Source organism: Carica papaya, chromosome 5, assembly GCF_054855325.1.
Source record: "Carica papaya isolate Zhongbai chromosome 5, ASM5485532v1, whole genome shotgun sequence".
Classification (NCBI taxonomy): Eukaryota; Viridiplantae; Streptophyta; class Magnoliopsida; order Brassicales; family Caricaceae; genus Carica; species Carica papaya.
This window is the reverse complement of record NC_142313.1, coordinates 23940149-23967308: the sequence shown is the minus strand read 5'-3', so window position 1 is coordinate 23967308 and position 27160 is coordinate 23940149.

Sequence of the window (27160 nt, the reverse complement as noted above, 5' to 3'; positions counted from 1 at the left end):
AACAAGTAAGGATCTCTCACCCTATTTCTTATCACGACATTAAAGCTTAATAACTGATTAAATAGTATTTTATGAATTTATAGATATGTATAATTAATTAAGATTGCTAATGGGGCCCGAACCTGATGTATTTGTCGGTCTATTTCTATTTAATGTATTTTACAGTCTTAATGCAGTATAGTATCTGATTGTTTATTCTGTGGTTCCATATGCATGAATAACCATTTAATCTATTATGGTTTGAATTATTGTGAACCCGATGTTGTGTTGCCTTATTTGGTGTACGTTGCTGGTTTACGTATTTATGTTGATTGGGTAATTGAGACTAAGAAAAATAAGGATGGTATGTGAATTTATTAGTGGATTAGTCGACAGCCTCACTAGATATTCTACGAGATAGTGGACGGACCGGGTCCATAGGGAACCCTACCGGGAACGTGGTCTCTCATAGCAGACGGGGTCTGGAGACTTTATGTGTTTTGGCACCTATACCAGAGGGGGTATGAGGACGGCCTGTTTCACCCTCATACCGGACGGGGCATTGAGGTTTATGGTTTTGGCGCCCATACCGGACGGGGTATGGGGACGACCCTGGAATTAAGTTATTAATGTGAATGGTTCACGTGTAGCGGGGACCCCCTATGGATCTCCATTGATACTAGTAGGCTGATAAAAGAGGAAATTTGTTGCCTAATGATTGAAATACAATGTATGACATGTACTATGATGCAGATTATGTATGAATTCATGATATTTATGATGTTATTATTTCCATAGGTCGTTTTTATGAATCTCACTGAGGTAAGTGGATAGTAAAGGTTTTTATTATTGATAAATGAGTTTGTTATAAATTATGCTCCATTGGTCCTTTTTGTTTTCTACCAACCTTTACTTCTGTGACAGTGAGATAGTGTGATGTCCTTACTGGGTTAGTGTAGCTCATTCCTTACTTAACCATTTTAGATCAGGAGGACTTGGTTCCCAAGCCCGTTCTGCTGGAAGACGGCTAGTAGAAGCCTAAGAATTTATTAGTTTTCCTTATAGTATTCATTCATAGTATTTCCTTTAGTTAGTTTATTCTTTCATACGTTTAATTTATTTTGGTTATTGTGTAAGGGATGTTAATTATAATCTATTTTATTTCGCTTTCGCTCTAAGAATAAATTTATACATTTTTTTTTAATTTCTGGGCCCGTTACAGTTGGTATCAGAGCCGCGTTCCTCGGACCCGTCCCTTACACAATAATACTTAGAGGAAGACCAAACTGAGAATTATTACTCAACCCTTCCTTGTGAAATACATGTGCAGAGAGATGAGGAGAGGGAGACACCCACAAAATCAAGAAGCCTGGGATGATTCGCTTCGGGAAGATGTTGACAGAATATTTGAGATGCTCGAAAGGATCATTGCTGCTCAGCAAGGTCGAAAGGAGAGAAGGGAATTACCTGACCCTCCCCCACTACCACAGTTTGAGCCACCATTACAGCGAGTGGATCCTGAGCCACCCCGGCAAGAGCCTGCACCTCCACAGTACCACCCGGCACCACCACCCGGCACCACCACTGCAGTATAATCCGGTGCCTCAGCCACAGTATTGCCCGGCACCGCCACAATATAATTTGGTGCCCCTACTATATCAGCAGGTTCCACCACAGGGCCCCCCAATCAATCCTCAGCCCGGCCCAATTCCTCTTCCATGGGACCCAGCTCATTCCCTGATTGACCCGGGCTACGTAGAGAGGTACAAGAGACTAAACCCTTCCACTTTTGCAGGGAAGTCCTCTTTCGAAGATGCCCAGTACTAGTTGGTGGAGGCAGAGAAGACTTTCAAGACCTTGGGAGTGGTTCCTGAGCAGAGCATTACTTTTGCTTCCTACATGCTGGTGGGGGAAGCAGATCGTTGGTGGGAGCTCAAGCAGACCACCCTGCCTACGCCTGTCACTAGGGAGCAGTTCCTAGCAGCCTTTCATGCTGAGTACCTCCCCGAGCATTTCCAGTATTTAAAGGAGACGGAGTTTGTTCAGCTGGTCCAGGGAAACATGACAGTGTCGGAGTATGCTCGTAAGTTCCTAGAGTTGGGTCGATACTCCCCTAAGACATTGATGGATGAGGGCAGAAAGGCCACGAGTTCCAGTGGGGCCTCTGCCCAGAGATCAAGTCGCACTTGTTGGTACTAGAACTCAAGACATATTCAACTGTTTTGGCAAAGGCGCAGATCGTGGAGAGGAGTTTCAACACCCTTTCCCAGTCATTAGGGAGTCACAGACCCTCAGCTCCACCTCGCAGACCAGCACCTACTGCGCGTGTCCAACAAAATAAGAGGCCCAGATCGGCGATCCAGGATCCCCCTCAAGCTCCAGGGGTAGCACGTGGCAAGATCTGTTAGCACTGTGACAGGGATCATGGGGACTAACCATGCTATCACCTCAACAACACCTGTCGCATATGTGGTAGTGCCCAGCACTATGCGAGAGAGTGCCCGAGGAACCAGAACCAAGGAAGACCTCCTTTTCAAGGCAGGGTTTACAACCTCACATAGCAGGATGCCAACGCTGACCCGGACGTGGTACAGGGCATGTACACTATCTGTGACCATATTGTTCATGTTTTATTTGACACTGGTGCATCGCATTCATTTGTTTCACATGTTTTTGCATCCAAACTTAATGTATCACTTGATAAATTTGATTCAATGTTGTTTGTGTCTACTGCTAGGGGTGAAACACTATTAGGGGAAGTTGTCTGCAGGGCTTGTGCCATGGAGATAGCAAATAGGAAACTAAGTGTAGACCTAATAGGGTTAGACACGGGGGATTTTGATGTAATTTTAGGGATGGATTGGCTAGCGGCGTATCACGCCACCATAGATTGCTTTAACAAAAAGATTGTATTCAATCCTCCTAATGAGGAGCCATTTACAAATTAATAAAATCATTTGATACTTATTCCTTGCTGGAAAGTTTCCATAATTTTTAAGTACTTTAACCTTGCTATTTTCTCTAACTAGGCAAGCCCTAGAAGGAAATTTGTATCCAAGAGATTCTGATAGTCCAAGACTTTCCAGATGTGTTTCCAGATGAACTGCCTGGACTGCCAGTGGACAGGGAAGTTGAGTTCACTATAGACCTACAACCAGGCACCCAGCCCATTTCGGTTGCTCCTTACTGCATGAGCCATGTTGAGATAGAAAAGCTGAGGAAACAGATCACTGAATTATAAGACAGTGGTTTTATTAGACATAGTGTGTCTCCTTGGGGTGTCGGAATCACGTTTGCCAGAAAGGGAGATGGAACGTTGAGACTGTGTATTGATTACAGAGGATTGAACAAGGTCACAATCAAGAACAAATATCCCTTTCCCAGAATTGACGACCTCTTCGATCAGCTACAGGGTGCGTAGGTCTTCTCCAAAATAGACCTGCGATCAGGTTACTATAAGGTGAAAATGAGAACAGAAGACATTCCCAAAACGGCCTTTCGAACCAGGTACGGACACTATGAGTTCCTGGTCATGCCATTTGGGCTAACCAATGCCCCGGCCATCTTTATGGATCTGATGAACAGGGTCTTCAGAGAATTCTTGGATCAATTTGTTATTGTGTTCATCGATGACATCTTAGTATACTCAAAAAGCAGAGAAGAGCATGCTCACCATCTAGCCCAAGTTTTGCAGGTCCTCAAAAAAAAGAAGCTATATGCAAAGTTGAGTAAGTGTGGATTCTGACTTGAGCAGACCGCTTTCCTAGGACACATCATATCGAAGGAAGGAGTATCAGTGAATCCTGAAAAGGTTGAAGGGGTACTTGGCTGGGAAAAGTTAACATCAGTTAAGGAGTTCCGTAGCTTCCTGGGAATGGCAGGTTATTACCACAGGTTCGTCGAAGGATTCTCTAGTCTAGCGGCTCCCCTAACCCGACTCACAAAGAAGAATGCCAAGTTTGAGTGGAATGAGGACTGTGAGAGAAGTTTTTCAGAATTAAAGGAGTGGCTGACCACTACACCCGTACTAGCTTTACTGAGTGGATCGGGGAGATATACAGTTTATAGCAATGCCTCCTATCTAGGCCTGGGTTGTGTCTTGATGCAGCATGGGAAGGTCATAGCCTATGGGTCCAGACAGTTAAAGAATCATGAGAAGAATTACCCCACCCATTACTTGGAACTTGCCGCAATCATACACACCTTGAAAACCTAGCGCCATTATTTATACAAAGAGACCTTCCAGATCTATATCGATCATAAGAGTCTGAAGTACATATTCACTCAAAAGGATCCCAACATGCGTCAGAGAAGGTGGATGAAACTCCTTAGAGACTATGATTGTGATATCTTGTATCATCTGGGTAAGGGCAACGAGGTGGCAGATGCCCTCAGCAGGAAAAGTATAGGTATCTTAGCCCATTTAATGGTTTTAGAATGCAGGCAAAATTAGGGCCACATAACAGGTTCGCTTCAGAACCTGAAGAGAGTCACATGTTTGGGCCGTCTAACCATCTAGCCCGAGTTAATACAGAGAATAAGGGAAGCCCAGTCAGTCGACCCCGCCCTAATAACCCGCAAGAGTGATGCAGAATAGGGAGTGAGCTCAGAATTCTGAATCTCTGCCGATGGGTTACTCAGGTTCCAGGACAGGGTATGTGTCCCAGAAGATAGTGAGTTAAAGAGAGACATCATGACAGAGTCCCGTAGCTCCAAGTTTGTCATGCATCCCGAAAGCACCAAAATGTACCAAAGCTTGCGACCCCAGTTTTGGTGGAATGGGATGAAGAGGGACATAGTTGACTTTGTATTTAAATGCTTGGTATGTCAGCAGGTCAAGGTAGAGCATCAACGCCCAGACGGGTTTCTTCAACCCTTACCGATCCCAGAGTGAAAGTGGGAACATATCGCCATGGACTTCGTAACGGGATTACCCAAGGCACGTTCAGGACATGACACCATCTGGGTAATTGTTGATAGGCTTACCAAGTCTTTCTACTTCCTAGCTATCAGGATGACCGATCCCTTGTACAAATTGGTAAGAATGTATATCCGAAAAATAGTCAGATTGCATGGAGTTCCAGTGACAGTGGTATCCGACAAGGACCCCAGGTTCACTTCTCGGTTTTGGAGTAGCTTTCAGCAGGCCATGGGAACAAAATTGTCTCTCAGTATTGCCTTCCATTCTTAGACGGATGGACAATCAGAAAGGACAATCCGTACACTTGAGGATATGCTCCGAGCTTGTGTTCTTGACTTTGGGGGCCATTGGGACGACCATCTACCCCTGATAGAATTTGCCTACAACAACAGCTACCAAACGAGCATTGGCATGACTCCGTACGAGGTGTTATATGGGCGCCCATGCAGATCACCGATTTGTTGGGAAGAAGTGGGCGACAGAAAATTATTCGGCCCGGAGTTGGTGGAGGAGACCACGTCTAAAATAGTTAAAATAAGAAAGAACATTCAGACAGCTCAGAGCAGGCAGAAGAGTTATGCAGACACTCGGATAAGAGATTTAACGTTTGAACAAGGCAGGAGGGGAAAACTGAACCCCAAATTTATTGGACCATATGAAGTCTTAGACAGGATTGGTACTGCCGCCTACAGACTAGCACTGCCTCCAGAGCTCTCCAAGGTCCACAATGTGTTCCATGTATCCATGCTACGTAAGTACAACCCGGACCCCTCTCATGTCTTGGCTCATGAACTGCTTCCACTCCAAGAGGACTTATCTTACGAGGAAGTACCAGTCGGTATCACGGACCGAAAGAGCAGAATACTTCGCAACTGGGAAATATCATTTGTAAAGGTAGTGTGGCAGAACCACTCGCGAAGGGAGGCCACCTAAGAGCTAGAATCAGACTTTAGAGCCCAGTATCCTCATTTGTTCGACCAAGAGTAAGATGCAAATTTGGGGGACCAAATTTGTTTAAGGGGGGGAGAGTTGTAACACCCAAAAAAAATTTTCTTTTATTATTTTATTTTAATTTAATTTAGAATTTTGTTTATTTTATTTTATTTCAATAATTAATTTATAAGGTTTTAATTTAATTTAATTTAATTTAATAGAAATAAAAATAATAATAATAATAAAATGGGGTAAAATTATTTTTGGGATTTAATTGAAATTGATTTTGGGAAAAAAAGGTGAAATTTTGGATTATGAGGGTGTTTTTGAAAAGAAAATTGAAAACTGGAGATCAAAATGCAATTTAAAAAAATAGTGCCATGTCAACAGCCGCGTCAACAGCCCCAGCAAACTAGGACACGCCGCGTGGCAAGGACGCTGACGCGGGAAGCCACGCGGATGAAGACACATGGGCGATATGCGTACGTGCGATCGGACGGCCCAGATTCGTTCCAGCGCGCACGGACGGCCTATATCTCACGGGTGCGGATGGGCAAGATTTGATCACGCACGGACGGCCCAGATTTGATCATGCACGTCGCGGGAGCACAGCGGAGCCACCGTGCCAGAATTCTAAAATTGGCCGTAAGGGCCCTGGGTCTGATTTGGGGTTTTTTGGGGACATTTACAGGTACCGGAAGTGTGTTTCAGCTTCCAAGAAAAAATTAAGGGAATCTAGGGACTGCCTGTAGGCGCAGTGAGAACCCGATTTTAGACTCCGAAACAAGTAAGGATCTCTCACCTTATTTTCTATCACGGCATTAAGCTTAATAAATGATTAAACGGTATTTTATGAATTTATAGATATGTATAATTAATTAAGATTGCTAATGGGGCCCGAACCTGATGTATTTATCGGTCTGTTTCTATTTAATGTATTTTACAGTCTTAATCTAGTATAGTATCTGATTGTTTATTCTGTGGTTCTGTATGCATGAATAACTGTTTAATCTATTATGGTTTGAATTATTGTGAATCCGATGTTGTGTTGCCTTCTTTGGTGTGCGTTGCTGGTTTACGTATTTATGTTGACTAGGTAATTGAGACTAAGAAAAATAAGGATGGTATGTGAATTTATTAGTGGATAAGTCGACAGCCTCACTAGATATCCTGCGAGATGGTGGACAGACCGGGTCCATAGGGAACCCTACCGGGAACGTGGTCTCTCATATCGGACGGGGTATGGAGACTTTATGTGTTTTGGCGCCTATACCAGACGGGGTATGAGGACGGCCCGTTTCACCCTCATACCGGACGGGGCATTGAGGTTTATGGTTTTGGTGCCCATACCGGATGGGGTATGGGGATGGCCCTGGAATTAAGTTATTAATGTGAATGGTTCATGTGTAGCGGGGACCCCCTATGGATCCCCATTGATACTAGTAGGCTGATAAAAGAGGAAATTTGTTGCCTGATGATTGAAATACAAAAGTATAACATGTACTATGATACAGATTATGTATGAATTCATGATATTTATGATGTTATTATTTCCATAGGTTGTTTTCATGAATCTCACTAAGGTAAGTGGATAGTAAAGATTTTTATTATTGATAAATGAGTTTGTTATAAATTATGCTCCATTGGTCCTTTTTGTTTTCTACCAACCTTTACTTCTGTGATAGTGAGATAGTGTGATGTCCTTATTGGGCTAGTGTAGTTCATTCCTTACTTAACCATTTCAGATCAGGAGGACTTGGTTCCCAAGCCCGTTCTGCAGGAAGACGGCGAGTAGAAGCCTAAGAATTTATTAGTTTTCCTTATAGTATTCATTCATAGTATTTCCTTTAGTTAGTTTATTCTTTCATACGTTTAATTTGTTTTGGTTATTGTGTAAGGGATGTTAATCATAATCTATTTTATTTTGCTTCCGCACTTAAAATAAATTTATACATTTCCTTTTAATTTCCAGGGTCGTTACATGTAAGCTTTGAAAACAAACTTTTTGCTATATTTCTTTGTTGCACCAGTCAAGAAGACTAAGTTTAATTAAAGAATAATTAAATTGTGATGGGAGGATAAATGACATACGATTGAGTATTTTACATAGGGAGTGGAAAATGTAAATTTTATCATACTTAAACTTATAAAATCTTTGAACTTAAATAAAGAATCTATGGCTATTTGGAAAGTTATTTGAATTTTTTGAAATCTTTACTTTAAATGAATAATCCATCGCTATTTGAGAAGTGATTTTTTTATATATATGTGATATCTTATGTAATATATATAAAATAATTAAAAACATTGATTTAATTAATTTTATGGTCGTTAACTATATTAAAATTAACTTTTGAATATTTTGTGCAGGTGGTGAAAAATGTAAGTCTTATTTTATACTATAACTTATGAAATCTTTGAACTCAAATAAAGAATCATAAACTATAAAAAATAATTAAAGAATTGTGGTTATTTAAAATATTATTTTTCAAATAAAGAATCCATGGCTATTTGAGACTTGATTTTATTATACTTATTAGATATTTTACTTAATTTATATAAATTTCTTGTGAACATTGATGTTATTAGTTCTATGGTTGCCTTTATAGTACAAAATGAGCACTTCAAACAAAAATTTACTTTTGAATTTAATCTTTGTGCGGAAGAACTTATTAGTCATTTACTTTAAAAGATAAGAAATAATTTTGTTGAGGTAATGTTAAAATTTTTGATGAGTGACAAATCAACCAAAAATAAATTCCTAATTAACCAATAAAACAATTTTGTAGTAATTGTAAGAAGGATCGAATCCAATAGGAATTGGAAAGCAATTATCTTTCTTGACCAACAAGTAAAAAACATACAACGGGGGGGTTTTGTAGAATCCAATACGCAAAATATATATTAAACAAACTCTTGGCTGCAAATTAGAAACTCAAATAATTATAAAAAGAACTCTTAGTCAACGAAATAGCTTGCTCCAGTAATAAAATTGATCATAGATGTAAGAGTTTGTTTTACCAAAAATAACGCAAATCAGTTATAGTTGTGGAAAATGTTCCAACAACCAATCCTTCTTTATTCCTAAACCAACCAAGTAAAGTTTTATAGTTGGTTATTCGCTGCCAAGCAGTCCTAGGAACATACAAAGGATTTAACTTGTCAACAACCTTGAGAGCTAGAAGGACATGATTCAAGTTGCTTGATTCATCTGTATGAACCGGTCAGCTAGACTACTTACCACCTCAATGCGGCACTAATCACTACTTGGTGCTGGAATCACTTGGACAGTTACGAATTTAAGGGGTTCGGTTAGCTGCTTGTGATTTTTCTTCTTATATGATGGGCCCTATTCAAACAGATTCAAAACAACAAAAACATATAAGAGCAGGAAGTAAATAAATAGTAGCTCTAAAGTCAGACTCAAATTAATTCGATTAGATCTCACAAATACATTATTGTAGTTTGCTAGATCTATCAACTAGGAAAAATAAATATATCAACCACTTATTATGGGCTTTTTAACACAAATAATTTCTTAGAGAGTAGAAAAAAGAATAAAGATGATGAAAAAATTACTGATGCAACAGAAGTTGCTATGTGTAGTCCCGGGAAGTAGAGAGATGATGATTCTACTTTGATAGCCACCCTCTTTGTAGAAAAGGAGCTAGGATTTTCTTCTTTTGTTGATTAAAATCCTTTTCCTTGAACTTTTGGCTTATCCCAAGCCTTCTAGGATATTTTTTCCTTGATTTTCAGCCCCAAATCTTGGCTTGAATAATATTTTTTTTACAAATTTAAAAAACACACGTTTTAATTTAAATCTATTACTGTGCACGACTCTTATCATTGCCCAAGGCTTGTTTCTGGGCTTATGAATCTTTTCACGAACTCTTCCTCTTTTCATGCTATACTTCCTCATTTCTTCCTTATATCTTGTACTACAACAAAACACAAAAAATAACTCGGTTTAGATAACATAGCATAGTTAAACTCAAAAGTAGGTCATAATGATGTCATTTTTAGGCACTATCAAACTCCTCCCCCACTTATCTTGTGCTTGCCCTCAAGCACTACATAATACACTCCATCAATCACCATTTTTTCACCTTCAACTCACTCACTCCCAATCATTTCATCATAACCCACATGTTACAGCTCAACCCTCAAGTCGCAAGAATAACCATCAACTAGTACTTTATAGGCTTGAGTTTCATGGAACCATACCAATGAATAACCACTTTGACAACATCCAAACACAACATGAGAGAGTTTTGCAAATTTAGTAGACAAAAATTTCATTGAGTGGAATAGTCAATACCTAGTAAAACAGCCACCAAACCTGTCTAGATAAAAGGATTCATGCAGTTGGTTCATGCCAAAACAAAAAAGCTTGAGCACTTTGCTTGCTTAAAATGTCACCAACCTTTTAACGCAACGGTAAACATTTGTGATGAATGCACCTGGTTACTCAGTTGGTCACAAGTTTTAAATGGTACTAACGCTACTCGTAGCCATTTTACTAAAGGAGTAGATTATTATTCATGTTCTTTTTTTTTCTTTCATTGTGAGTGCATTTTATGCTCCATCTCACACTTTTAGTCCAACTATTTTTGAAAGTAAGTCAATTTTAACCTCAATCTCACACTTTTACTCCAACTATTTTTGAAAGTGGGTGCGTTTTATCCTCCATCTCACTCATCACATAATAGATAATTTGATTTATTCATTTAAAGCATACTATTCTGGACAAATTGTAGAGGAGCTCTTTCTGAGTATTAATATTCACCCAAAAATAAGAGAAAATTAATTAATTTTGTTTTTGAATAGGCAACTCTCAAACAAGTTATGTTCAATAAGTAATCAAAGATAAAATTATAAATTAATATTAAGTAAGAAGGATTGGTGGCATAGAATTGTAGTTATCAATAAAATATGTACTATTCCAAAATGTAAAGTCTTGTGATAAAATAAACTACTTTACGATACTGATTACTTTTATAACATTGTTACTTAGTTTACTTGTTTAAGTATCTATCATTTTTCACATGACTTTTATAGGTACAAAGAAAGAATACATATAAATCTCCTATTTGTATAGAAGTAAAAGATTATTCAATTTTTCATTTATTCCCACGACTTTATGGGAAGAAGGAAAACCTACAAGATTTTCTATTTGTATATAAGTAGAAAATTAAATACTACAAGCTTGTTGTAAACCTAAACAAAGAATCAAGGCTCATTGGTGGAAAGCAGTAGTTCTATTAGGACGAGTTCATGACCTGCACAAGGTGTAAAAAGGACCAATGATTATGCCTCCGCACTACTAGGGATTACAAGCTCTACCATGATGTTTTGGCTAACAAAAGGTGGAGGTTCCCTTACTGGTATTATGAGATGTAAATCTTTATCATTATTTTTGTTGTATACGTGTACATTTATGTGCAAATTCACTACATGTTATGTAAAGTAATGTGTATATATATGTTTCTAAAAGATAAACTGTGATGCTGATTAAGAACGGGCAAGTCACAAAACTTGCAAAATGGTGTATAAGAGATCCAAAATGTATAATGCACCTCTTGTGTCTCTTTTGATTTCTATAAGAGTTTCTTTAGGGACAGTTAGTGTCATACCTGCATTTATTATATGCAGAATGCACAGCCCTAATCTCCCCTAATCATCACTCTAGCTTAACGATTACGCGTATTAGAAGTGTCATCTTTCAAACATTATGTCGACTATATGTATACTCCAGAATGCATGATCATGTTTTTTTATTAACGGCCTTAGCTTGATCACCACTTTTAATTGGAATCTAGATGCACGAGCCCTCTTCGACCGCACAGTACATACATCTACAAAGGCTCTGGGCATGAAGGTGGTGGACGATAAGGCTCTCTAACTAGTCGTCGTTTGTTCAAGTTCTTTGGTGGCCATACATTGGATGCTCTTATCAAAATTATTTGTTGTTGTATGATGGGTGATGATTAGACTTGAAAGTTTGAGTTTTGAATTTGGGTTTTGGAGAAAAGAAAGAAAACTCTTTGGAATTAATGAGAGAATAACTAAAGGATAATAGAGGATATATATAAATATGCATATATATATTTTTTATTTCAAAAATTCTCTAACAATAATGCTACATCTTGTTTAAGTATGCATATTTATAATTGTAAAATAAATATATGTAAAGTATATTTAAAAGAACTACGATGTATCTTTAAATTTATTTTTTTTATTTATCATAATTCTATTATTTAAGAGAGTTTTTCTGAAATCCCTAAATGAAATAAATAATCTGATTTAGTAGAAACTAGTGATACGCTATTGGCTTTCTTTAAATATATGCAGATATTATTTTCTTAAAAATAATAGTTTATTAAAAAATTGGATATTTTTCCTAATACTCAAAATTTTTGGGTTCAACAAAAAACGAGATCATTAAAAATTTTTTAAAGATAAAAAATAAAATGATTAAATAGATTGGTAGTAAGCCACCACCAAAGAATGGTACATAGACAAAGATCATCTCAGCCTAAAAAATTGGTATATCATATATAACTTGTAAAACAAGTGGAAGAAAGTTTCTCAAAATCTCCATTATACAAATCTTATCACTATTTTTAGGAAAAAGTCTTTCTTTTGATTGGACTACTAATATTGTAGTAATATATCTCATTAGTAATTCAATCTAATAAGCTTAAACTATGCATATTGAGTTCATTTATCATAGTTCATTAAAAAAATAGTAAATGCACAATTTCATACTCCTCAAACTTGTAACCTATTATCTTGCAAGATCAGGAAAAACATATCAAATTCGTTCTTCTAGTGAAGCTCCTAGTGTGATGTGTGAAGGAAATTGAAGCCATTCAGCTGTAGTAATAATTTTAATTTTATTCATATAGTTAGTTATTCATCATAAAGAAAACTATCTAAAAAAATAATTCAATTTTTCATTTTTCTCGCAACTTTTATGGACATAATGAATACCTACACGATCTCTTATTTGTATATAATTACAAAATCAAATACTACAAGCTTGCTGTAAACCTAAACAATAGATCAAGACTCATTCGTGAAAAGCAGCAGTTCCATTGGGGTGACTTCATTCCCTACACAAGATGTAAAAAGGACTGACACTTCTGCCTCCGAACTACTAGGGATTACAGGCTTTATCATGATGCTTTGGCTAATAGAAGGTGGAGGTGCCCCAACTAGCCTTATGAGAGGTAAATCTTTATCATTATTTTAGTTATGTATGTATATATTCATGTGAAAATCCACTACATGTTATACTGAGTAAAGTCCATATATATGTTTTTAAAAGATAAACTGTGATGCTGACAAAGAAATGACAAGTTACAAAAGTTGCAAATGGCGTACAAGAGGTAAAAAATGCATAATGCACCTCTTGTGTTTGCTTTTGTTGCTACAAGAGTCGCTTTAGGGACTGCGAGTGTGTACTTGCATTTATTATATGCAGAATGCAAAGCTCTAATCTACTCTAATCATCACTCTATCTTAATGATTAAGTAGATTATAAGTTTCATCTTTAAGACTTTATGTCAACTATAATTAAAATCCAGACTACATGATCTTGTTTTTTGATTAACGACCCGAGCTTGATCACCACTTTCAATTAGAATCTAGATACGCGTGCCATCTTCCACCGCGTAGTGCACAAATCCCTACAGTGTTGGCGGCAGCATCTGCAGAGGCTCTAAGTGTGGAGGTTGTGGATAACTAGACTCTCTAACTAGTCGTCATTTATTCAGGTTCTGTGGTGGGCATGCATTAAAAGCTCTCATCAAAAGTGTTTGCTGCTGTATGATGGGTGATGATTAGACTTAAAAATTTGCTTTTGGAATCTGGGTTTTGGAGAAGAGAAAAAAAATTCATTGGAATTAATGAGAGAAAAAGTAAAAGATAATAGAGGATATATATATATGTATATATGTATATTCTTTTTCTACCTCAAAAATTCTCTAACAGTAATGCTACAGGTTGTTTAAGTAAGCATATCCATATTTGTAAAAAAATGTACAAATAAAGTATATATAAAAGAAATATGAGGCATCCTTCAATTTATCTTTTGATTTACCATAATCTTATTATTTAAGAGAATTTTACTAAAATTCCTAAATGAAATAAAGAATCTTATTAGTAAAAACTAGTGACATGCTATTAGTTTACTTTTAAATATATGCAGATATTATTTTCTAAAAAATAATGATTTATTAAAGAATTAGATGCTTTTCCTAATACTCAAAATTCTTGGGTTCTACAAAAATGAGATACTTAAATTTTTTTGAGAGATAAAAGATAAATTGATTAAATAGATTGGTACTAAGCCATCACAAAAGAATGATACATGGTCAAAGATCATCTCAGCCTAAAACATTAGTGTATCCTATATAAATGGTAAAACAAGTAGAAGAAGTTTAATTGAAGTGGTTATAAAGTCTTAACTATCATTGTTATATAACATCTTATCACTCTTTTAAAAAATCTTTCTTTTGATGGAACGACTAACATTGAAGTAATATATCTCATTAATAATTAAATCTTATATGCTTAAACCAAGCGTATTGGATTCATTCATCATAATTCGTTAAAAAATAGTAAATGGACAATCATTTGTCAAATTTAAATCAACGGGTGATCAATATTGTTGGAAGGCTCATACACAGATATTCAAGTTTGTTTCAATACTCTCGAGGAATAGAAAAGCTTGCAATAATAATATACAACATTGCGATCAATTTTAAGAGCTTTTTTCTTAAGACTTTCAAGAATCAAATTCCCAAGTTAATTGTTTTCCTCATAAAAAACTTCACTAGCTCTACTTCATCATCATTAAACTTGTAACCTAATTCTTGTTGATCTTAATCTTGTATGGATCAGGAACAAACATATCAAGTTCGTTCTTCTAGTGAAGCTCCTAATGAGATGTGTTTGAAGCCATTTAGCTGGAGTAATAAATTTAAATGTATCCATATCATTAGTAATTTATCATAAAGAAAATCATCTAAGAAAAACACATCTACAATAAAAAAGGATGTGATGGCACAAGGGAATCCTTACCGAGTGGAAGTGAGTGCAACATGGTCTTGGGACCCATAAGATTTTACTAGTACAGATCTTCTCTAAAGCTTCCTCATTTAAACTTTATGACCTGAGATTTACACTGTAGAAAATATTAACATCCAATATCTAGATAGTATATTTCTGCCTGAAGATTAAGAAAAATAGAAAGAAACTTGTTTTTTTTTCTTCGAATGAATGGAGGTTAAGTGCATAACTTTGAGCTTTATTATAATAAATAACTTGAGAGTTCATGTAGTCTTTGCAAAATAAACTTTTTACTATACCTTTTTGTTGCATCAGTCAAGAACACTGAGTTTAATTAAAGAATAATTGAATTGTTATGGGAGGATAAATGACATACGGTTGAGTATTTTATATAGGCCGTGGAAAAAATAGATTTTATTATACTATAACTTAAAAAGTCTTTGAACTTAAATGAAAAATCTATGGCTTTTTTGAAAGTGGTTTAATTTTTTGAAATCTTGAACTTAAATAAAGAATCAAACACTATTTGAGATGCGATTTTATTATATTTGTATGATATCTTACTTAATATATATAAAGTAATTAAAAACATTGATTAGATTAATTACATGGCTGCCAATTGTATTAAAAGGTGGAGGTGCACCAACTGGCCTTATGAGAGGTAACCCTTTATTATTATTTTTATTGTGCATGTATATATTCATGTGGAAATCCACTACATGTTATACTGAGTAAAGTGTATATATGTGTTTCTAAAAGATAGACTATGATGTAAATGAAAAAAGGTCAAGTCGCAGAAGTTGTAGAGGCTGTACAGGAGGTTAAAAACGTATAATGCACCTTTTGTGCCTGCTTTTGTTGCAACAAGAGTCGCTTTAGGGACTGTGACTGGAACTTGCATTTATTATATGCCAAATGCATAGCCTTAATCTTCAATCATCATTTTAGCTTAATGATTAAGCAAATTGAAAGTTTCATCTTTCTGACTTTATGTCCACTCTATGTAAAATCCAGATCGCATGATCATGTTTTTTTATTAACGTGCCGAGCTTGATCACTACTTTCAATTAGAATCTTGATGCACGTGCCATCTTCCACCCGTAGCATCTGTAGAGGCTCTGAGCGTGGAGGTGGTGGACGACAAGACTCTCTAACTAGTCATCCTTTGTTCAGGTTTTGTGGTGCCCATGCATTGGAAGCTCTTATCAAAAGTGTTTGTTGCTATATGATGGGTGATGATTAGACTTTAAAATTTGTGTTTGGAATTTGGATTTTAGAGAAGAAAAAAAACTATTTAGAATTAATAAAAGAAGAACTAGAAGACAATAGAGGATATATACATGTATATATGTATATTCTTTTTCTACCTCAAAAATTCTCTAACAATAATGTTACATATTGTTTAAGTAAGCATATTTATATTTGTAAAAAATGTACATATATATTAGATTTAAAAGAAATCTAAGATATCCTTGAATTTATTATTTGGTTGAACATAATCCTATTATTTAAGAGAATTTTAATAGAATTCCTAAAAGAAATAAAGAATATGATTTTCTAAAAACTAGTGATATGCTATTGGCTTTCTTTTTAGAGATAAAATATAAAATTATTAAATAGATTCGTAGTAAGCCACCACCAAAGAATTGTGCATGGGCAAATATCGTCTCAGCCTTAAAAAATTAGTATATCCTATATAAATGGTAAAACAGGCAGAAGAAATTTTCTCAAAGTTTTATTGAAGTGACTATAAAGTCTTAACTACCACTAAAAACTATCTCTATTATATAACATCTTATCACTCTTTAAGAAAAAAAATTTCTTTTGATGGGACGATTAACATTGAAGTAATATATCTCATTAGTAATTTAATCTTATAAGCTCAAACTAAGCGTATTGGATTCATTTATCATAATTTGATAAAAAAATATTAAATAGACAATTATATGTCAAATATAAATCAATAGATGATCAGAATTGTTGGAAGGCTCATAAACAGACATTCGAGTTTGTTTTAGTGCTCTCGAGGAATAGAAAGCTTGCAATAATAATATGCAACATTACGATCAATTTTAAGAGAATTTTTCTTAAGAGTTACAAGAACTAAATTCCCAAGTTAATTGTTTTCCTCACCAAAACTTCACCATCTCTATTTCATGCTCCTTAAACTTGTACCCTAATATCTTGTTAAACTTAATCTTGTATGAATAAGGAACAAACATATCAAGTTCGTTCTTCTAATGAAGCTCCTAGTAAGATTTGTGAAAGAAATTGGAGCCATTCAGTTGTAGTAATAATTTTAATTTTATCCATATAGTTAGTTATTTATCATAATGAAAACCATCCATGAAAAACACATCTTAAATAAAATTAATGGAAAAGGATTTTGGTATGGATGGCTCAAGTGAAGCCTTACCAAGTGGGAACGAGTTCAACATGGTCTTAAGTCCCGTAAGATTTTGTTGGTACATATCTTTTCCAAAGCTTTCTCCTTTAAACCTTATAACCTGATATTTAGACTATAGAAAATATTAACATCGAACATCTAGATTTTATATGTGTGCCTGATGATTAAGAAGAATGGAAAGAAACTTCTATTTTTTTCTTTCTTCAAATGAATGGAGTTTAAGTGCGTACCCTTGAGTTTAATATATAATAAATAACTTGAGAGATTATGCAGGCTTTGGAAAACTAACTTTTCGCTATACTTCTTTGTTGCACCAGTCAAGAAGACTAAGTTTAATTAAAGAACAATTGAATTGTGACGGGATGATAAATGCGATTGATAGGCCATAGAAAATGTATATTTTATTATACCTTAACTTTTAAAATTTTTGAACTTAAATAAAGAATCTATGACTATTTGGAAAGTAGATTTAATTTTTTTAAATCTTTAATTTAAATGAACAATCCGTTGCTATTTAAGATGCAATTTTATTATATTCATTTGATATTTAACTTAATATACATAAAATAATTAAAAATATTGCTTTAATTAATTTTATTGTCGCCAGCTGTATTAAAATTAAATTTTGAATTTTAATCCATATACTAAAGAACTTATTCGTCATTTTTTAAAAAAAAATTTAAAAAAATAATTTTATTGAGATAATAATAGAAGTTGATCACCATGCATAAGGTAAAAAGCTACGTTACACAAAATTATCGACTGTATTTTACAATAATGTGATTAGTTATTTTAATGCATTATCTCTACTTTAAATCACATATTTATATAACAATATATAAAGATTGGTTAGTAATTGACCTCAAAAACTTGATCTAATTAGTAATGAAAATTTTGAAATACCCTTTAACATCCTACTCAAAGTCTAGTGTAATATAAAATTATAATTCAATAACGATAACAATGTAAAATACATAGAGAAGGTAACCAACTTGACATGATACTTCTTATTTGCATCAATCAAGGGGATTAACTAATTGTTGAAGAACAATTACAATGTGAGAAAAGAATAAATGTACACACACGTAAGTTTGAACCTGTATTTGAAGTTTTATTATAAAATTTTATTATTTTAATAATTATAATCCTACTGCATGCAGACACCTAAATCAATACCAAGGAGGCAGTGAGGACACCACTACCTCTAAGAAAGGAGAATTATAGTTATATCAGTAAACGTTAAAGAGTTTAGTATCCTCCCAATCTAAGAGTAGGGTTCCTATCAGTAAACAGTAAGTAGTGACAACAGTCATAACAGTAATTTCAATAATACCTCTCCTGAGTACCAAATAGACATATTTACTAAATATTTTAGTTATTAAATTTCTGATTAGTTTTTTTATTCTTTCTTAATTATTCATCTAGACTCCATCTTTTATCCATAATTCCCTCAATTAACTTTTGTTTATAGAGGTTTATTTATTTTATTTCATTTTGATTATTTATTTGTTTTAGTTATTTTATATACATTTTTTAATTTCGTTTTGATAATTTACTTCTTTTATTTACTTTATTCTACCTTTATTGATTGATTTTTTTAATAATTATTTTAAAACTGATATATTTCGTTCATTTTCTAGATTTAATTTATTTTAAATTTAGTTTTGTTTGCAATTTTTTTCTTTGCAGAAAACTAACTTGCAAGGAGATCTATATATATTTCTTTTCCAACCTCATACCTTCCCTGCTCGTTTATGTTTTTCTATCCTACCATCCTTTAATAAACAGTTTATCAAATGCAAGTATACACAAAAATTCATCCAATTTGCAGATTTTAAACCAAATGGACGCATTACACACACACATTCATTCAATCCTAAAACCACAACAGACATCATATTTGAAAACTAAATTTATTCATAATGCATATATAAAACACCATTGCATGCATAAAATATACTACTATATGTAACACCCCGCCTATCACTGTACTAAAATTCTTTGGAAACTCTATTTATTTGGGCTTTTGATCACTTTAAATTTTAATTGGTTTACATTGTTTAACATTCTTTTTAAATTTATGATTTTAATCTATTTTTATTTTTATTTATTTTATTATTTTTATTTTATTTTATTATTTTTATTTTATTTTAAAATATTTTATTTCAAAAAGAAAATTTAAAAAAAAAATCAAAAAATGTCGAAACAGGAGAAAATCTGCTCGCGGGAAAAGTCCTGCGCGAAAACAGTTTGTCTGTGCAAGAACTGGGCACTGAGCACGCGCGCATGGGCGTACAGTGGCCGTAAGGCGCGCATACAACGTGCACGTCCCATCCGCACACACGCACGCACATCCCATCTGCTGCCTTAGTTGGCGCGCCACCACCGTAGGTGGAGGAAATTTTTCTCCCTTATTGTTCGTGCCAAAAATATTTTCTCCTCTTTCTTCACCAGATTTCACCACTTGACACGAATTCAATGGTTTTGAAATTCTATAAATTTTCTTTCTCCTTCTGTTCCTTTCTACACTTTTAATTATCCTATTTCTCAAAGGTTTAAAGAGAGAGAGATAGTAAATTAGTGAGAGAAGAAGAGAAAGAAAAAAAAATAGTGAAGAAGAAAACACCAAGGTTTTGGTAAAGAATCTAGTATTACTTTTAAAATTTTAAGGAGTATTTTTAGATAAGCAAATTTAATATGATTGTTGTTTTGTCTGTTTTGCATGTTTCTATGTTCAAATGAGTCGAATTGTTCTGATTTTCAAGCATGCTATGTGAATTACTGACACTTGATGAATCTGCATGTAATAAATGTAATATGTAGTCCGTAATAAAAAAATTAAAAAGAAAAGAAAAAGAAAAAAGTGGAATGAAGCCTGTATGCTCCAAAATGTATTTGTATCGACATGCATATTGCATCAAGTGTCTCATTAGGATTTTTATCTATGAGGGGTATCTATTCCCCTTACCTTCAGGTTATCTATTTCCCCCTCCCTTATCTTGTATAGAAAGACGTAAGAAGACCGCTCCTAGTAGATGATAGTATGCTCTCTCACGAGAGTGGTATCGCACTATCTGTAGGGGGTCATACATTACTAAATAATGTCATGACTATAGATATCTGTTAGGATCACTATAGTTGGTACGACTGCGGTCATAGATCGTACCATGTTTTGGCCAGTTGAAAGTGTGCCTAAGTAAATTTTCGTATATGTATCTGATTTGGTCATTCCACTTGGGCAGTTGAAAATCTATATCTGCCCTTAGAGATGGAAGTTTTAACTACTTCACGAAGCATGACACAAAATATCTATGCATTTCATGATTTATTTGATTTTTTCTATTATTTGACATGATATATGTGTTTTTGATTTTTTGTGCTAACGTACTATTTTGATATTTAAATAAATATTTTTCTTTTTTAATGATGAATTAGGTAAACAAGGAAGCTAAACAGTGAGATAAAAGAATAAACTTTTAAAATTTTACGATGTTAATTTAATATTGTTTTCCTTACTAAGCATATAGAACTCACTCTTTCCATTTCCCCCCATATGAGGAAGAAAATGAGGAACCACAAGCAGACTTGTCCTTGGAAGTCTATGAAGATTCAATAGATCCACAAGTCTTAGTGCATGACTGTTCCCGCACTCTGATGAATTCCAGTAGTATAGTGAAAGAAGTGGCCCTTATGTTTTACATTTTGTTTCCACTTCTGGCCTCAATGATGTATGTATTTGAAACATTATATGTATATTTGTAAGGAATTTGTTAAGGTTTGATTCAACTGCATGAATATTATCCTGCACTCGTTATTTTGAATCTGTATTTAACACTAATTTAGCTTAATTAACACCTAGGATGTCACATTATTGGTCTTACCTTCCTGAAGAATTCAAAAACAATCTACATGTGCGAACAAATTAACTTCAGATGACCAGAAAATGCAAACGGGTTGCCTGCACTGTCAACAGTGGGTTACAGTTTATTTTTGTCAACCTAGTGATTTCTGGAAGTAGATTTCTCACTAAAGTTTTGATTAAATGAAGCTAGACCCTTATAAGAACCTAAATGAACCTTAAAAACATAATAAATTTAAGAATTGAAATTAGAAAAGGGAAAGGAAGGCATGCCTATGCTGTTTGAAGGTGTAGCAGAAATAGAGCCTAGTTGAGCTCGAATTGTTTTGTCTTGGAAAGGGAGTTAGGGATAAATGAACAGCTGAAGATGAACCTAAAAATCATTAGAAAAATCACAAAAAATGGCTTACCTCTCAAAAGGAATGGTCTGCACACCTCTGCACCCTCACAGTCTGTCACTCCCTTCCTCCCGATTTACACTCTATTTTCACTTCTGCACTCTCTCTCAAATTCTTTAGAGTAAAATTTTACAATTTTTTTATAAGATGGATACTACAGTAAGTCTTATTTTATAATACAACTTATGAAATCATTGAACTCAAATAAATATAAAATGATTAAATAGATTGGTAGTATGCCACCACCAAAGAATGGTACATAGTCAAATATTGTCTCAGCCTAAAACATTGGCATATCCTATATAAATTGTAAAACAAGCAGAAGAAATTTTCTCAAAATTCTATTGAATGGCTATAAAGTCTTAGTTATCACTAAAAACTATCTCTGTTATATAACATCTTATCACTCCTTTTTTAAAAAAATCTTTCTTTTGATTGGACGACTAATATTGTCGTAATATATCTCATTAATAATTCAATCTAATACGCTTAAACTAAGAATATTGGATTCATTTATCATAGTTCATTAAAAAAATAATAATAAATGCATAATTTCATGCTCCTTAAACTTGTAACTTGATATCCTACAAGATCAGGAACCAACATGTCAAATTAGTTCTTCTAATGAAGCTCCTAGTGTGATGTGTGAAGGAAATTGAAGCCATTCAATTGTAGTAATAATTTTAATTTTATCCATATAGTTAGTTATTCATCATAAAGAAAACCATCTAAGAAAAATCCATCTACAATAAAATTAATGGAAAATGATTTTTGTATTGATGGCTCAAGTGAAGCCTTACCAAGTGGGAACGAATGGAATATGGTCTTGGGTCCCGTAAGATTTTGCTTCTACAGACCTTTCAAAAGAATTCTCCCTTAAACATAATGACATGAGATTTAGATTATAGAAAATACTAATATCGAATATTTATATTTTATATTTATGCCTGAAGATTAAGAATGGAAAGAAACTTTTTTCTTTCTTTCTTTGAATGAATGCAGGTTAGTGCGTACCCTTGAGTTTAATCTATAATAAATAACTTGAGAGGTTATGTACACTTTAAAAAACAAACTTTTTGCTATACCTCGTTGTTTCACTACTCAAGAAGACTAAGTTTAATTAAAGAATAATTGAATTGTGATGGGAGGATAACATTACATACGATTGATTATTTTATATAGGCCATGGAAATTGCAAATTTTATTATAGTATAACTTATAAAATCTTTGAAATTAAATAAAGAATCTATGACTATTTAGAAAGGGGTTTCATTTTTTGAAATCTTTAACTTAAATGAATAATCAATCACTATTTGAGACGCGATTTTATTATATTTATATGATATCTTACTTAATATATATGAAATAATTAAAACCATAATTTAATCAAATTTATGGTGGCTAACTATATTAGAAGTAAATTTCGAATTTTAATCCATGCCCTAAAAAACTTATTCGTCATTTATTTTTTGAAAAGTTAAAAAAGACAATTTTATTGAGATAATGATAGAAGTTTATCACCACACGTAAAATAAAAGCCGCATTACACAAAAACGTCAACTACACTTTAAAATAATATGATTAGTTATTAATAATATATCTCTACTTTAAATCACATATTTATATATCAATATATAAAGATTTGTTAGTAATTAACCTTAGAAACAAGATCTAATTGTTAATAAAAATTTTATTATACTTATTAGATATTTTACTTAATTTATATAAACTGCTTATAAACATTGATTTTATTAGTTTTACGGCTGCCATTATAGTACAAAATGAGTCACTTCAAATAAAATTTACATTTGAATTTAATCTTGGTGTAGAATAACTTATTAGCCATTTTCTTTGAAAAGTAAGAAATAATTTGTTGAGATATGTTAAAAGTTTATCACCCTGCAATATATTTTTTTGAATTATAAGCAACAAAAACTGACCTTTAGGTATTTTTAATCTAAAAATTCCTCTAATAATTTATATACTTTTACAATTTTTTTCAAGTTTTAGAAGATAAATTTTATGAGAATTGGAAATTCTTGATGAAGATGGTGAGTGCTATTGGAACAATGAAGCTCAAAAGGAAAAGTGAAAGAGAAAAATGAGATAGATGGAATAGCTTTGAATATTTTTCGCTAGCTATTTTTTAATTTCATAATTTTTGCATTTAGAAGACCAATTTAATGATAACAGTTAACCAAATCTACCCTCTTCACATTTCTTTACCATACTATACATACATTTTTATGTAAAGTTATTACCTTGATAATTGATTAAAATTAGATAATTAAGTGTTAAGTACTTCAGAATATAAAAATATTTGTCGACCATACAAGTAAGACACCATAAAGTTTTTTAAAAAAATTATAGAAACAAAACTTAAAGTATCACAATCACTTAATAATTTTTTCTTTCAAATTAATGATATAATAAGAAAAAATGTATAATAAAAATTAGCTAATTTTTTAAATTTAAAGTTACAATTATTTCACATTTTTCATGTACACATATGTTGTACATAAAAAAAGTTTGTGGTAAAGTTGAATTTATTTTTTTGATTTTGTCATAATATTATTGTATAAGAGAAGTTCATCAAAATCCTTGTAAGATATCAAGATTCTAATTTGGTACAAATTTTCAATATGTGACTTGATTTTTTGTGTCTTCAAATGTATTTGTTATTTTCTGAGAAATAATAGTTTATTAAACAATTAGATTTTTTCCTAATATTCAAAAATCTTGACTTCATGAAAAATGTGATCATTAATTCTTTTTTTTTTGTTAAATATGAATGCTTGATCAACATGCTAAATTTTTTACTTCATCCTCAAATTTCCATTGTTTCTCTTCATTTATTGCGTGATTTTTATTAATTAATGTGATACAATTGTTTGTTTATTTTGAAAAATTTACTTTACTTTACAATAATGTAATTAGTTATTTTAATGCATGATTTTAGTTTAAATCATATATTTATATATTAATATATAAAAATTGGTTAAATTTTAACATAAAAAATATGATCTAATTGTTAATGAAAGTTCTAAAATGCATTATAACATTCTTCGTAGTGTAATATAAAAAATAGAAGTCAATAATGAAAATATTTTAAAATGTAAACTAAAGGTTTGTATGGTCACAACATTTAGCACGTTTTGAGCTTTTTAAATTATTGTAAACTCGTACAAACTTTACTTTGTAATATTAACTTAACTTATTACTGATCTTGTAAGTTTAATTAATGTGATACATTTGTAAGTTTTTGGAGTTAGTCTTAACTTATTATTGACCTCGTATGAAATTTAAAAGATAATTATACATAAAAAAATTATTCCACCACATGGTCTATTAGAGTTGAAAAATGAAAAATTCAATTTCCTTGGAAGCTTTTTTATTCAAGTAGTCAATTTGTTCTCTCTTCATCTTAGCTCACAGTTAGCTTTTTTTTTCCTCACATTGTGTTGTCTCTTTATTTTTACCTCAATTTTTAGCTTCAATTTTTTTCTCACATTATGTATAAATGGATACACATAAATATGTATATATATATAAAAGATGAAATTATCAATTAATATTAAGTAGGTGGGATTGGTGGCGTAGAGATGCAATTAGCAATTCAATGTGTACTATTGCAAAACGTAAATTCTTGTGATAAAATAAACTTCTATTAAGATGCTGATTATTTTTATAACTTTGTGACATAGTTTACTTGTTTGAGTATCTATCATTTGTCAGATGACTTTTATAGGTAGAAGGAATACCTACAAGATCTCCTATTTATATAGAACTGAAAAATCATTCAATTTTTAATTTGTGCCACGACTTTTATGGGCAAAAGAAATACCTACAAGATCTCCTATTTGTATAGAAGTAAAATTAGAACTAAACAGTAGATTATCGTTGGCAAAAAGTAACAGTTCCATCTAGGTGAATTCATTACCAGCTTAAGGCGTAAAAACGACCGACGCTTCTACCTCCGCATTACAAGGGATTAGAGGGTGTACCATGATGCGTTGGCTAATAAAAGGTGGAGGTGCGTGGACTGGCCTTATGAGAGATAAATGTTTATTATTATTTTGGTTGTATATGTATATATTCATGTGCAAATCCACTATATGTTATGCTAAGTAAGAGACCAAAATATAGAATGCACCTCTTATGTCTACTTTTGTTGCTACAAGAGTTGCTTTAGGGACTGTTAATGCTGCACCTGCATTTATTATATGTAGAATGCACAACCCTAATATCCCATAATAATCAGTTTGGCTTAATGATTATCTAGATTAGAAGTTTCATCTTTCAGACTTTATGTCAACTATACATAAAATCTAGATTGCATGATCATGTTTTTTAATTAATGGCCCGAGTTTGATAATGACTTTCAATTAAAATATGGATGCACATGCCATCTTCCACCGTGTAGTACACAAATCCCTATTGTGCTGGTGGTAGCATCTGTAGAGGTTCTAGGCATGGAGGTGGTGGATGACAAGGCTCTCTAACTAGTTGAAATTTGTTCAGATTCTGTGGTTGCCATGCATTGGACGATCTTATCAAAACTGTTTCTTGTTCTATGATGGGTGATGATTAGACTTGAAAATTTGTGTTTGGAATTTGAGTTTTAGAGAAGAGAAAGAAACTCTTTGGAATTAGTGAGAGAAGAATTAAAGGATAATAGAGGATATATATATATATGTATGTATATTCTTTTTCTATCTCAAAAATTCTCTAACAATAATGCTACATATTGTTTATATGAGCATATATATATTCATAAAATATGTACATATAAAGTATATTTAAAAAAAGTGTGAGGTATCCTTGAATTTATTTTTGGATTTATCATAATCCTATTATTGAAGAAAAGTTTACTAAAATCCCTAAATAAAATAAAGAATTTGATTTAGTAGAAACTAGTGATATGCTATTAACTTTCTTTTAAATATATGCAACTATTATTTCCTAAAAAATAATAGTTTATTAAAGAATTTGATGTTTTTCCTAATATGCAAAATTCTTGGGTTCTAGAAAAATGAGGTACTTATATTCTTTTTGAGATATAAAATATAAAATTATTAAATAAATTTGTAGTACGCCACCACCAAAGAATGGTGCATGGTCAAAGATCCTCACAGCCTAAAAAATTAGTGTATCCTATATAAATGGTAAAATAAGCAGAAGAATTTCTCAAATTTCTATTAAAGTTGCTATAAAATCTTAACTATCACTAAAAACTATCTCTATTATATAACATCTTATCACTCTTTGAAAAAAAAAAATTTATGGGAAGACTAATATTGTAGTAATATATCTTATTATTTTTCAATCTAAAATATTTAAGCAAAGTGTATTGGATTCAGTTATCATAGTTCATTAAAAAAATTACAAATGCACAATTATACGTCAAATTTAAATCAACAAATAATCAATATTGTTGGAAGGCTCATAAAAAGATTTTCGAGCTTGTCTCGATGCTCTCAAATAAAAGAAAAGCTTGCAATAGTAATATGTAACATTACGATCAATTTTAATAGCATTTTCCTTAGGAGTTACAAGAACCATATGCCTAAGTTAATTGTTTTCCT